The sequence below is a fragment of the Oncorhynchus keta genome, chromosome 29, assembly GCF_023373465.1.
Source record: "Oncorhynchus keta strain PuntledgeMale-10-30-2019 chromosome 29, Oket_V2, whole genome shotgun sequence".
Taxonomy (NCBI): Eukaryota; Metazoa; Chordata; class Actinopteri; order Salmoniformes; family Salmonidae; genus Oncorhynchus; species Oncorhynchus keta.
The window spans coordinates 17,308,928-17,324,157 of NC_068449.1; the positions used below are offsets into that span (position 1 = coordinate 17,308,928).

Genomic DNA, 15,230 nt, shown 5'->3' on the forward strand with positions numbered 1-15,230 from the left:
TCTGACTGCAGACCATTTTGGGCTGCAAGTATAAAAATGTAGTCTTCCTTGTGGTCACAGAAAGACCCAGGCATACGGATCATGTCTCTAACCCTATGTGTTGTTATTGCCCTCTGAAGGAGCTGGCGCTCATGACAATAACAACAATTATGTCCATGAGCATGTGATGTGTAAAGAACATCAGGAAGGGAGTAGAGTAGGGCCGTCTGCTGAGATTTCAACCACAGAGAGCCTGTCCCCTTCAAATAAACAACTACCACCAAACATTATAAGATAACAGTCAACAGCACACATGTTCATTTCTGGACAATGTTCCATGGACAGACATTAATGCAAGTTTTACAACTTTTAAATAAGCATTGGGCCCTTTTTTTAGTTTACTTAAATACATCTTTGTGTGAGTGAGGGCGCAAACTTGATGAGCAAATGTGCAGTGCCAGCCAGGTCAGAAATGTACCATGGCATACCAAAGACTACAATACCTCCATAGGAAACATCAAACAGACACACACCAGTAATAAGCAGAGTCTCCCAGTAAAGCATTAGCCTGGTTTATGAAAAGCCTTCTCTAGGCCGCAGCAGAGTGTAGTCCTGAGGGTGTGTGACAGTCAAACAGACACACACCAGTAATAAGCAGAGTCTCCCAGTAAAGCATTAGCCTGGTTTAATGAAAAACCTTCTCTAGGCCGCAGCAGAGTGTAGTACTGAGGGTGTGTGACAGTCAAACAGACAATAGGGTGATGGGTTGCCATAACAGAGAGCCCTCTGTGCCAAAAGGCATGCCTGGCCCTTCCTCAAGTCCCTGCTCTCTGCCTCCTCTCCCGTGTGTGTTTGCTCTGGCCAGCACTACACTCCAGGGTTCCAGGGGCCCTTTTGTTGCCTCTGTGGCCCCAGAGCTCTTCAGCACGGTGATAACCACCACCCCACTTCCCCAACAACAAAGACAGAGGGTAAATCACCCCCCACACACACAACACGGGGGAAGGAGCAGGCCGGCCCCCGGACATTTACGGGCATCGCTGGGCGCATTTCTCTCCCCATAAATCAGCAGAGAAGGAAACAATAAAGAGGCTCTCAGACTGATGTCAGTTACATATTGAACATCCCCAGGCCTTTCATGGTCACAGGTTAATGCATTTCTAATGATCAATTACCTGGGGCAGGTATGGGCAACTTGGATGGGGGTGGGGGCCACAAAAAAACACTAACTCATCATGAGGGGCCGCAGTGGCTCTGCATCAGTGGAGGCTGCTGAGGGGAGGACGGCTCATAATAATGGCTGGAACGGCGCAAATATAATGGCATCAAACACCTGTAAACAATAGAAACCATGTACTTGATACCATTCCACTAATTCTGCCCCAGCCATTACCATGAGCCGTCATCCCTATTTAAGGTGCCACCAACCTCCTGAGGTCTGCGTATCCACATCCATACCCACACATGCAGTCAGTGGGCCCAAGCCTTTTCCGGGCCCTATGTGAAATTGTTGGTTCAATGCAGTTTAAATGTGGTTAGGACTGACTCTGGGCTCCTCATGTGGCATTTTAACGTTTTGAAGGCCTACAGCAAAATATGACAAGTTTTCAGCAGATTTAAGTTCATCATAGGAAATTTAAAAAAAAATGTCTTCTATGAATAATTTGGTATAGACCCTGAAGTGACTAAAATTGCACTTTCTAAATCGCACAGGCCAAATTATGAATGGAAAGAGAGCAAAGAAAAGATACAAATCACCAGTGATTAAATGTTTGGATCAAATGACAAGAGGGCAAAGACTCTTGCAGCAGATTGTTGGAAATAATGTAAAGTAAGCACACGCATCTATGCATTCTTGTGAGAGAGATCACCACAAAACTTTGAAAACAGTCACATTCATGTTAACTTGGTGAGCGGTTAGCCTCCAGCAATTTTTATTTAACTAGGCAAGTCAGTTAAGAACAAATTCTTATTTACAATGACGGACAAATAATGATAACGTTGTATTGTTTGGGCACAGCTGCAAATTGTAATAATAAGCACTGAGCACTTTGGTTTCCATAAACGTTCACGGAATAATTTTCCAATATTCATGGAATAATGCAACAAAAAAATAAATTCAACCAAATGTTAGACTATTGTCTTTACTGTGGACGATATGAAAAAAGACTTCTCCTTTTACGATAATCCTTTTTTTTTTTAAGTTCGTTGATCAACTTACCAGTTTACAATAGTGTAAGAGAAGACGTTCGTTGTATAGTGTGCCGTATTTTTCGTGAACTCATAAACATCGGCTACACGTAGTTTTCTACGTAATTTGGCTTTTAACGCCAGCGCTGTCCCACGGTGATCCCACGCTCTCCAAGTGTTTTCTTGGTCGCACCACCGGCGCGACGCCAAAATACTGAACTCCTCCCAGACCATGTGTAGGGATTTAACCACGCCTCTAGCTGACGGACACTAGACTCGACTACTAGGCGAAGTCATGGACCAAACGCAACATATCATGGAAAAACATGCATCTCTACTTTGATTCATGGTGCTTTTTTTAAAAACTGAAACAACTTTATAATGTTTTACAGTTGTGTCTTGTCTTTCACATAAAAATGTGTGATCAACAAAGCAGACACGTTTTCTTCACCACAAATTACAAAGAAGATAGATAAGCAGACATTGTATGTGGCTGTGATGCAGGTAAACGGACCACTGTAGTAAATGCTTGCCAGATAACACTACCAGAGGGACAGGTCTTCCTGGTCTTCCATGTTCATAAACATTATCTGGCTCCTCTGACCTGCAATGACTGCCAACAAACACACACTATATGTTTGCCTCCCCCTCACAATCACTAATACTGTAATCTGTAAATCAGTTTCTTTACAGCAGATTGAGGGCTGAACGGAGATGTTTATCTGTGGCTGGTCTATTGTTCTGGCAGATACTGTATCTCAATCTATGCTCTTTAATGTAGGACCATCACTATCTGTCTACACTGTAGCAGCATGGTGCCTCATTCATTCCTCTGCACACAGCTGCCCATGGGGGGATTTTCATGACTATACTAGAAGTCCTCTGGCAAATCAACAATGTCATGTGATTTATATTAGATCTGATTATGCTTCTCTTAGAAATACCAAAGGATTACAGTATGTTAACTTGATACATCGCTAAAGGTTAGGAATACATACAATTAAAAACCCATACCTCTGTTGCTCGGAGTAATACAATCACTGTGTAATTGGTTCAAATAACAGATACATATACATATTGGGATATTATTTTTGAGGATATATCGCATTGTATTGTTTTGAAAATGTTGCAATATTATTTTTGCGCCATTTGGCTGCACCTGCACCAAAGCTCATCAGAACTAATGATCAGAACTAATTTGCTCGTGGCTCTCTCTTGTCCCTCTGCAGCAGACATATTGTGAGCAATATGTTTGTAACATCAAATCACAATAAAATCACTGTATCGAATCGCAATACATATAGAATCGGCACCTAAGTATCGTGATAATATCGTATCGTGAGGTCCCTGGCAATTCACAGCCTTTGTTCAATAGGACCAATTTTGTCATTACATGCTGTAGTCACATACATCTTAATGTATGACTGACAGATAATGGGTGTTAGTTACAGTATATAAGCAACAAATGATGTGACACAGATCTGTATCATCAAAAATATATATATTTGTCACATGCCGAATACAACAGGTGTAGACTTTACTGTGAAATGCTTACTTGCGAACCCTTTCCCTAAAATGCAGAGTTAAAAGTCAGAAAAGATGAGCTAAATGTTACATAGTAACAAAATAACAATAACAAGGCGGTATACAAGGAGTGAAGTCCAGCCAAACGACACCCTGCCCGTAGACCCTATCCCCTCCTCCCTTCTCCAGGCCATCGAACCCCTGCAACTTATCCAGAACGCTGCAGCCCGCCTGGTGTTCAACCTTCCCAAGTTCTCTCATGTCCCCCTGCTCCTCCCCACACTCCACTGGCTTCCAGTCAAAGCTCGCATCCACTACAAGAACATTGTTCTTACCTACGGAGCTGCAAGAGGGACTGCTCCTCCCTACCTTCAGGCTATGTTCAAACCCTACACCCCAAACCGAGTACTCTGTTCTGCCACCTCTGGACTCTTGGCCCTCACAGCTTCCACTCAGCCCAGTCCAAGCTCTTCTCTGTCCTGGCACCCCAATGGTGAAACCAGCTTCCCCCTGAAGCTAAGACAGCAGAATCACTGTCCATCTTCCCAAAACATCTGAAGCCCTACCTCTTCAAAGAGTATTTAAAATAATCCCACAGCACCCCCTTCAAATAATAGCCTTTCGTGAACTTGCACTTGTTTCTTCCCCCCCCCCCCCTTACTAGCTCTGACTTTGCTGATCGCTACTTTGAGGGAAATGTACTTACTATGACTGATATGTGCTTGTCCCACATTGCTATCTTAAGATGAATGCACTAGCCATTTGATGAACTGTGCATATGTACATATAACATGTTACCCTAACCCATATAACATGTGTACAATATCCTGTAATACGGTCCATTCTGGACAGTGGCATACAGAGCCTTTGTCTGCTGTTGTCTGGCAGCTTTCAGGAGGGCTGCTGCTCTGCTCACAGTCACCCTGCATCTCATTACCTCTAATAGGCTCTGACGGACATCCTGTCTTCCATCAGGTCCTTTCTCTGTCCCCAGACAATAACACTGACCTGGATGAGGTTTAGCCCGTGCATGTCCCAGTCCACGCCAGCGAGACAGATAGCACTTTCCCTACACGCACAGACACACCTCTGTCTCCCCTCCACAGCTATCACCCTTCCCTGTTTGAATTGAGGCTGAGAGACTTGAGAACAACTTGGGCACAGGATGTGTGTATCAACGCGTGTATGGAGAGTCCCACCATCCACTTCTGGCACCAGTTAAATCTCCCAAGATGGCTGCTATAATAGGATCGTCATGATAATTGTGCGGAGGGGAACAGCCCCATGCTAAGTGATTTTCTCACCCTTCTCTTCTCGGGGGTGGCTATTGTACAGTGTGATCCAGTCATTATTCCCAACTACTATACCAGCCCCTAAGCATAGCCTGGGCTGTTCACTGTCTGTAATTGCCATGGCAATTTGTCATGTGGAATATAATGGGTAGTTAGCTGGGAGAAATGAGAGCGCTTTGTCTGATGATGCAGTCATTTCAAAGGGAGTGTGTGTGTGTGTGTGTGTGTGTGTGTGTGTGTGTGTGTGTGTGTGTGTGTGTGTGTGTGTGTGTGTGTGTGTGTGTGTGTGTGTGTGTGTGTGTGTGTGTGTGTGTGTGTGTGTGTGTGTGTGTGTGTGTGTGTGTGTGTACTGTATGATTGTAATCAGACACATAAACAACTGGATGCCTGGGTCCCATTTCTAAATGGAGAATTCAGTATAAAAAGTACCTTCTATAATCATCCTCTGTGCATCTGCGGTATTCTACACATGACAGAGCTAGAAATATATGTATAGACTACAACAGTACTGCGTATGAACCCAGACGTGTGGTTTTTAAAGCAGACCCCTTTGAAATGCCTATTATATGTAATTGACCAAGACAGGTCTTAAATGCAATCCCAGTGATGGAGCTTACAGTCTCGTAATGAGCCAACTAATTAGAGATCAATGGTAACTAGTAGTGAACTGTATCAAAGCAGCTTATCAACAGTCACAGTGCAGTACAAGTCCAGCGCAGTACAATACAGGGCTTCACAGTGAAGAGGTGTACGACAGTGTCCATGGTAGATTGTCTTGTGAGTGACGTCCCTCATTGTGTTTGGATGCTGTCAGGGCTGACATACAGTAGACAACTGTTTGGATTTGTTTTCGCAGGAAACTAATGGATCTAATGGATCTAGCTCACATCATCTGTCTGGTCCGGAGGGCTGACTGTCTGTCTGCTGGGTGATAAACTGTAGTCATCACCGTCACTACTGAGAGAGAGGGAAGTATTCATGTTGTTGATTTCCTGAGCTCTGGGAGCAATAACTAACGATATATATATATATATAGAGAGAGAGAGAATGTGTGTGAGGGAGAGAGACCATAAAACTCACTAGTGACACAAAACCACAGGTCACGCTATTGATGCAGATACAGTACAGTGATATTTTAGGTCTGATGGGAATGAGGTGACCTATTGACCGGGACCACACTACGCAAGTTATGCATTGATATCAATGGAAGATTTGTGTGAGGTTTGAGTTATTTATGAGAATATCAAGTCATAGCTCAGAGCTTATAGCATTATAAACTGATGACATTGTCTCTGGAGGGAAAAGTTGGAGTAGAGGAACTCTGCTGTTTCAGTGTAATACTGTGAGTAACCTATGGTACATGATTTTGCCATGCTTTTGGAAATTGCCCGTTGGAAAAAATGCTGCTGGTCTTGTCATGAGACCATAGTAGTCTGACAGTGGCAGACAGTAGCAGGTCAGACATGCCCAAAAATGGGAAAATAAATTATATAGTTTAGTGGTCAGCATGATGTGTGGCATGACATCACTCAGTAATAAAAAATATCCTGAAGAACATGTACAGTATAACATTTCTGATTCCCTCAGTTAAATTAATAATGGGTCAACTTTAATACTGTAGCTTCACAGAGGCATGAAGACGACCAAATATAACATCTAGCATGAGAAAGTCTTCTGTCTTGAAATAAGGGACATTTGTTACTTAGAACGACACTGAGGGGGCGAGAGAATGTCACATCAATAAAAGCAAAATACCTTTTGAAGCCTTTTACATAACTGGTGTCTGAGTAAATGTGTGTCAGTGATTGTGTGAGAGTTGAAATGACTCGCTTATCATGTTAAACTACTTCTAGTTACATGACTCTTATTGAACAAACCCAACATAATTGATTCACATTAGTCCATAAGGGGCTTGTGTAACAGGCCTGGAACATTTATACAGTGTGTCCCATAGCCGGTATTGGGTTAGTAGTTTATCCATAGCTTACAGTTAACCGGACATATAGAGCAAATAAACAACGATTGAGAACTGAGGTTCCATTAAGTCTGAATTGGAAGAGCCTGATTCCAATGAGCTAAATCACATTAAACCACTCAACAGTTTAATATGATTTAACCTCTCGGGCAATAACAAATTCTGCCCTATTCTAACTCAATAAGAGCAGCAACAAGCTAAAAATAGCGAATAACTCTACTTCAAAAGAGTTATTATAAATGATTATTATACATTTTGAAAACAAAATGAAGCAACCACAACAGTGATTTGCACTAAAGAGGATAACTATGTTTTAGGTAAATATAGCATTTATGGGCAGGTATTAGAGAGGCAGATAAAGAAATGGTGACCGACAGTGTTTTTTTGTAAGGTAACTCTTCCACCTTCCTTACCCGGAGTTTCTGCTGAGCACTACATTCACACCCATACATAGTGAGTAGAGTGGAGGTCTGTTAAGTTACAGTACCTTATTAAAGTCATGGACTGTGGCTATACTAATTTCCCTTTCACTAATGAACTACAGACCCTGTAATGAACCAACTCATCTCTGAGAATAGAAAGTTAATTCAGAATTACAGACGAGTAATGAGTAAGTTCCTACGCCTGTCTGTCCGCCTCACAGAGGCAGATCACCTCACAGACCAGAGGAAATGACTGACTGTCAAGGAGGAGCTAGTTGTTAATAATGTACCAGCAGGCCACTAAAACAGTCTGATCTGTACCAGCCTGTCTCTAGCCTGCATGTTTATAGGCCTTGTGGAGGAGTCCATGGCAACCGTGTTTACAGGCTGAGAAAACCTAGAAACACCAACCGGTTCTGCTGCATCTGGTATAGAAAACAACCATTCTGATAATTACAGGCTTATTTAGAAGGTATTTATACATGATACAACTGTGTTCTTAACAAGTATTATGCTATTAATTATGCTGTTAATAGATAATGGATCTGCTACATGAGGCTCTGAAATGTTTTTATCTGATTATCTTCCCAGCGGTGGCACTGCTACGCTGTGGGCTGTATGCTGTGGGCTGTATGCTGTGGGCTGTATGCTGTGGGCTGTATGCTGTGGGCTGTATGCTGTGGGCTACGCTGTGGGCTGTATGCTGTGGGCTGTATGCTGTGGGGTGTATGCTGTGGGCTACGCTGTGGGCTGTATGCTGTGCTAAGCTCTCTGTTGAGCTGGGCTGGGCTCTGCTGGGCTACGCTGTGGGCTGTATGCTGTGCTAAGCTCTCTGCTGAGCTGGGCTGGGCTCTGCTAGGCTATGCTGTGGGCTGTATGCTGTGCTAAGCTCTCTGCTGAGCTGGGCTGGGCTCTGCTGGGCTACGCTGTGGGCTGTATGCTGTGCTAAGCTCTCTGCTGGGCTGGGCTATGGGCTGTATGCTGTGCTAAGCTCTCTGCTGAGCTGGGCTGGGCTGGGCTGGGAGAGGTATTCTGTCTGACTCAGTCAGATGGTAAGAGAGTGAGTGTGCACCGCTAAAGTCTCCATGAACAAGGAAAAGGACCCGACTGTACTCTCCTCTCCTCTGACCGACAGCCAATTACAGCAGCGAGGGTCTGCGGCTTCCACTGTGTGGGACACTCACTCCAACTCGGTGTTGTGTATTGCTGTGTGTATATGTGCATCTCTCAGTCTGTGTGTGTAGGAGATAGCAGGACTTAACCTGTGTGTATATGTGCATCTCTCAGTCTGTGTGTGTAGGAGATAGCAGGACTTAACCTGTGTGTATATATGCATCTCTCAGTCTGTGTGTGTAGGAGATAGCAGGACTTAACCTGTGTGTATATATGCATCTCTCAGTCTGTGTGTGTAGGAGATAGCAGGACTTAACCTGTGTGTATATGTGCATCTCTCAGTCTGTGTGTGTAGGAGATAGCAGGACTTAACCTGTGTGTATATGTGCATCTCTCAGTCTGTGTGTGTAGGAGATAGCAGGACTTAACCTGTGTGTATATGTGCATCTCTCAGTCTGTGTGTGTAGGAGATAGGTTAAGTCCTGCTATGTGTATAAAAGCCAATTCATCAGATCCACTGCAGCAGCAGCCTATCGCTACCCTTTCCCTCTCATCTGGCACAGAGCTTTCCCCTCCAGTAGCATGGGTCCTGGCAGCTTGACAAATGTGTGCTCTCCCCACCCAGGCCTGACCCGCTCTCCCCCTCAATGTTACTCTCATTGGAGACGAGCTCTCGGCCGGTGCGTGCCGGGTTAATGTTTCTCATTTTCACCGGCCTCTCCAAGGACCAGGGATGGAGTGAGGTTGTATGGAGGGGTGGAGCCGGCAGACAGATGGCTGGGCAGAAACCTGTTAACTTATGCATAAGCTAACCCCTGCAACCCCCTCTCAAGCACCACCCCACCTCCATCCTCCTCACCCCACCTCTCTCCACTACAACGCCACCTCCCTCCTCCTAACCCCAGGGCCACCCCTCTCCTCTACCACATCACCCCACCTCCCTCCTCACCCCTCTCTCCACCACCCTTCTCACCCCACCCCACCCCTCTCCACTACCACCCCACCTCCTCCTCCTCACCCCACCCCTCTCCACTACCAACCTACCTCTATCCTCCTCACCCTGCCCCCTTCCAGCACACCCCCCACCTCCCTCCTCCTCACCCCCTCCCGATCGATACGCCGTGCAGCCCACAGAGAGAAAGTCCTCGTTGTCAGGCCTGATTGGAACAAAGAGCGTCTGGTAATAAATCGTCCTGTTCAGGAGAGGAGGGTGCAGCAGGGGGACACTATGCAGCATCAGCACTCATCTATACACCATCCCATCGCTCATCTGTCATCTAATTTGCAGATGCCATGTATGCTGTGGGGCAGCACATAGTTTTCCACATACACTGAGTGTACAAAACATTAGGAACACCTGCTTTTTCCATGACAGTCTGAGCAGGTGAATCCAGGTGAAAACTATGATCCCTTATTGATGTCACTTGTTAAATCCACTTCAATCAATGTAGATGAAGGGGAGGAGACAGGTTAATAAAGAAGGATTTTTAAGCCTTGAGACAATTAAGACAGAAGGTGTGTATGCCATTAAGAGGGTGAACAGGGTATGGTAGTAGGTGCCAGGCGCACCGGTTTGTGTCAAGAACAGCAACACTGCTGAGTTTTTCACACAACAGTTTCCCATGTGTATTAAGAATGGTCCACCACCCAAAGGACATCCAGCTAATTTGTTGAAAGCCTTGGAGTCAACATGGGCCAGTATCCCTGTGGAACTCTTTCGACACCTTGTAGAGTCATTGCCCCGATGAATTGAGGCTGTTCTGAGGGCAAAAGGGGAGGGTGCAATTCAATATTAGGAAGGTGTATGTAGTGCATCATGGGGGGGAGCAAGTGGATGAAGCAAGGCTGAGAGGAGAGAAGAATGCAGCAGTGTGAAGAGACATGTTTCCCAATCCTCCATGCTCTCTAGGCCATAGACCTTCAACCCTGGCTTGTCAGTCTCAGGCTTACATTAATGGCATCTGCTCCAGATCAGGTCCTGTTCCTTCCTGCCACACTAGTTGCCACAGGGCCAGACTGTCACAGGTGTCATCCCACAGGACATTCATTCCTCAGCCCCTCAGAGAGTTCAGCCCCAGTCATCAGAGAGGATGGAACCGTCTCTATTTAACAGATGAGTGGATACATATCTGAGGCCTCGTTAACTGACGATGGCCATTTCCATTTCGAGCACTGGATACTAATCAATCAGATGAAATATGGAGGGGGGGAAGGCATGGGATGTTTCCAAGGGACCACAGATGCTCACTGGTCTTTAATAAACATGATCATAAATGTTTCATCCCCATCAGTGGGGTAGAGGAACCCTCGTGGGCAATATTGATGAGAGCCACGCGCCAGATTAGAGCGAGCCACGGGAGGGGAGGCGGTTTGAAGCACTCCACACGGGGTTAACTCATGAGCACGGCATTGGATTTCCTGCTTTGTGTGAGCATGGGCGCTGAGATTGAGAGGGCAGATATTGCTTCAATTGATCGGATCAAAAGGCAGGCTTTTCTCTGAACACGTCTACACAGTGACCTTCAGGGTTCACAATCAGAGAGAGAGGGGGGGTTCTGTGGGCTCCATCCTTTTTGGAGTATAAAGGCTTTTCCTGCTTTCAATCACTTGCACAACATGCAAAGATGCTATGACATTTGATTTACAAACTGGAATTGTGTATAAAGAATTTGATATTGCATTGGTAACCTCAATATATTGTCTATGTTTATGAATCAAATGACTCAGAGGAAGTTGACGTTTTAACAGTGTATGTTTATGATGAATGAAGTCCCATTCCCATGAGGCAATCTGCTCCGCCCGTAATAAAGAAACCGCAAAACAAGCAGGCCTCCAGGGCTAATCACCAGTTGTGTGTTTTATGTGAACATAGTTAGGGGAAAGGGACAGCCTCTGACTGGGCTCACACAACCACTCACACAGCAATTCCCTGGGATTGGAAACAATGAAATGTTATGCTCAGAGGGTGCTCAACCAGGTGGCATGTCCTGAGGCACTGTGTTAGTCTGCCAACATAATAAGTAGCTTTTACTGACTCTTCCTTCAAAACAACGGCAGAAACACGTACTGAGGTCCTGTTTGGAGACAACATTTTGTTTTTGTGTGCGGGACTGTGGTGGCGGAAGGCTGACGGGAATGTCCAACTGTGCATCTGCAATCTCTCTCTGTCAGTCTTGCCATGCTACGTTTCAAGTTTAGAAATTCCCAATTTCAAGCCTACTGTGCAGCTCTATCGAGCACTTGCTTGCTTACTCAGCATATTCACACCGCTCTCCATCCCTCCTGTCTTTCTCTCTCTGAGCAGGTTTAAGAAGCTCCCAAGACCCTGTGCCTGCGGTAAGATATGATTGAGTCCTCTCCTCTCTCTCCGAGATTGAGAGTATTTAGCTTGTTAACATCATCTCCTTGACTGACAACTTCCTGCTCCTTTCCCATTGTCTTTTATTCTCCCCCCTTGGACCTGTTGAACTCTGGGAGGGATGATGAGCCCTGAACTCTGAATCCTAACCCCGGCCCCTCATACCTGCCTATTTCAGACAAAGAACAGAATCACTGAGAGGTGGTTTACTAATGAGACTGACAGCCTAACGAGTGTTGGAGAAACCTGCCATCCCTGGCAAAGTCAAATCAAATCTAACTTTATTTGTCACATGCACCGAATACAACAAGTGTAAGCCTTACTGTGAAATGCTTACTTACAAGTCATTAACCAACAGTGCAGTTAAAGAAGAGTTAAGAAAATATTTAACAAATAAACTAAAGTAAAAAGTAAACAGTCTGAGTTGGGTGACTGGAGGTGACTGGAGTCTCTGAAAATGTAATGGGCTTTCCTCTGACACTGCCTATTATATAGGTCCTGGATGGCAGGAAGCTTGGCCCCAGTGATGTACTGGGCAGTACGCACTACCCTTCTGATGTCCAGAAGTTCATTTCGGTCATAAGAGACGGTATCAGTAACATTATGTACAAAATAAGTTTAAAAAATAAGTTACAAACAACAAAAAAAATCTAACGAAATAGCACAATTGGTTAGGAGCATATAAAACATCAATCCTCCTCTTTGGCGCAATCTTTTCATGAATGTCATCCCTCTATGTCTGACTGGCATACAAGGTCATATGCAAATAGCTGATATTTACATGTTGACTGATATGTCCTCTATCTCACATTAGGGGGGATAGGGGTAATACTGAGATATCATGCACACAAACTGATAGAGAAGGCTTCCAGTAACAGTGCATATGTGTGTACGTGTAGTTGGGGTTTAAATTGTGGTGACTGAAATCTTGACACTGTACCGACAAACACTTGTATTAGTGTTCAGGCTGTGATAGCAGAAATTACCATGTGAACTCTAGATAAGAAACCTCCCCATTCTGCAAACATCCAGGAGACTGATCTGTAAACAGAGCCCGTCCCTGAGATTGTGAGCTGGCTGCCTGCTTCAGCCCTAAGCAAAATATATATTTTTAATTGAACTTCCATTTCCCAAGAGTAGCTTAATACTTTCAGCACACTCAGAGCAATATCGAAATGGTGCTCACCTCACTCACTATGTACATTATACTGTGCATTCGTTAAGTATTTAGACCCCTTCACTTTTTCTCATCATTCTACACACAATACCCCATAATCACAAAGCACAAACAGTTTTTTTAAATAAAAATAAATAAATAAACAGATACCTTATTTACATAAGTGTTCAGACCCTTTGCTATGAGACTCGAAATTGAGCTGAAGTGCATTCTATTTCCATTGATCATCCTTGAGATGTTTCTACAACTTGACTTGAGTCCACCTGTGGTAAATTCATTTAATTGGACATGATTTGGAAAGGTACAATCTGTCTATATAAGATCCCACAGTTGACAGAGCATGTCAGAGCAAAAACCAAGCCATGAGGTTGAAGGAATTGTCTGTAGAGCTCCAAGACAGGATTGTGTTGAGGCACAGATCTGTGGAAGGGTGCCAAAAAATGTCTGCAGCATTGGAGGTCCCCAAGAACACAGCGGTCTCCATCATTCTTAAATGGAATACGTTTCGAACTACTAAAACTCTTCCTAGTGCTGGCCTACCGGCCAAACTGAGCAATCAGGGGAGGTAGGGAGGTGACCAAGAACCTGATGGTCACTCTGACAGAGCTCCAGAGTTCCTCTGTGGAGATGGGAGAACCTTCCAGAAGGACAACCATCTCTGCAGTACTCCACCAATCAGGGCTTTATGGTAGAGTGGTCAGAAGCAAGCCACTCCTCAGTAAAAGGCACTTGACTGCCCGCTTGGAGTTTGCCAAAAGGCACCTAAAGGACTCTCAGACCATGAGAAACAAGATGAAACCAAGAGTGAACTCTTGGCCTGAATGCCAAACGTCACGTCTGGAGGAAACTTGGCACCATCCATACAGTGAAGAATGGTGGTGGCAGATTCATGCTGTGGGGATGTTTTTCAGCGGCAGGGACTGGGAGACTAGTCAGGATCAAGGGAAAGATGAATGGAGCAAAGTACAGAGAGATCCTCAGGACCTCAGGCTGGGATGAAGATTAAACTCCCAACAGGACAACGACCCTAATAACACAGCCAAGTCAACGCAGGAGTGGCTTCAGGACAAGTCTCAATGTCCTTGAGTGGCCCAGCCAGAGCACGGACTTGAACCCGATCTAACATCTTTGGAGAGACCTGAAAATAGCATTGCAGCGACGCTCCCCATCCAACCTGACAGAAGGTGAGATGATCTTCAGAGAAGAATGGGAGAAACTCCCCAAATACAGGTGTGCCAAGCTTGTAGCATCATACCCAAGAAGACTAAAGGCTGTAATCGCTGTCAAAGGTGTTTCAACAAAGTACTGAGTAAAGGGTCTGAATACTTATGTAAATGTGATATTTTATATTTAATACATTTGCCAACATTTCTAAAAACGTATTATTTCTTTGTCATTATGGGATATTGTGCGTAGATTGATGAGGGGGAAAAACTATTTAATCCATTTTAGAATAAGGCTGTAACGTAACAAAATGTGGAAAAAGTAAAGGGGTCTGAATACTTTCCTAATGCACTGTATATATAAAAGTATGTGAACACCCCTTAAAATCAGTGGATTCGGCCATTTCTGCCACACCCGTTGCTGATAGGTGTATAAAATCGAGCACACAGACATGCAATCTCCATAGACAAACATTGGCAGTGGAATGGCCTTTTTATTGAACCTTTATTTAACTAGGCAAGTCAGTTAAGAACAAATTCTTATTTATAATGACGGCCTACCCCGGCCAAACCCTAACGGCACTGGGCCAATTGTGTGCCTTACTGAAGAGCTCAGTGACTTTAAAATGTGGCACCGTCATAGGATGCCACCTTTCCAACAAGTCAGTTTCTTCAAATGTAGGCCCTGCTAAGCTGTTATTGTGAAGTGGAAACTCTGATGAGCAACAACGGCTCAGCTGCGAAGTGGTTGGCCACACAAGCTCACAGAACGGGCCTGCTGAGTGCTGAAATGCTTTGCGCGTAAAAATCGTCTATCCTCATTTGCAACACTCCCTACCGAGTTCCAAACTGCCAACTTCAGCACAATAACTGTCCGTCAGGTTTCCATGACCGAGCAGCGGCACACAAGACTTAGATCACAATGCCAAGCATTGGCTAGAGTGGTGTAAAGCTCGCATCCATTGGACTCAGTACCAGTGGAAACATGTTCTCTGGAGTGATGAATCACGCTTCCCCATCTGGCAATCCGACGGACG

At 44.7% G+C, this 15,230-nt stretch overlaps 1 protein-coding gene across 3 annotated transcripts in view; it reads right to left on the minus strand.

Annotated features, from left to right (window-relative positions):
- The window catches only part of LOC118362156 (rho guanine nucleotide exchange factor TIAM2-like), a 130,519-nt gene that overhangs the window by 101,873 nt on the left and 13,416 nt on the right, over nt 1-15,230 (minus strand). For 2 of the 3 annotated variants that reach the window (XM_052486138.1, XM_052486133.1), the window contains exon 1: nt 2,201-2,369. The exons of the other annotated variant lie outside the window; for it this stretch is intronic. The gene's annotated coding sequence lies outside the window, so the exon portion shown is untranslated. Of the gene's footprint in view, nt 1-2,200; nt 2,370-15,230 lie in introns of those variants that run through there. 3 annotated transcript variants of the gene reach the window in all.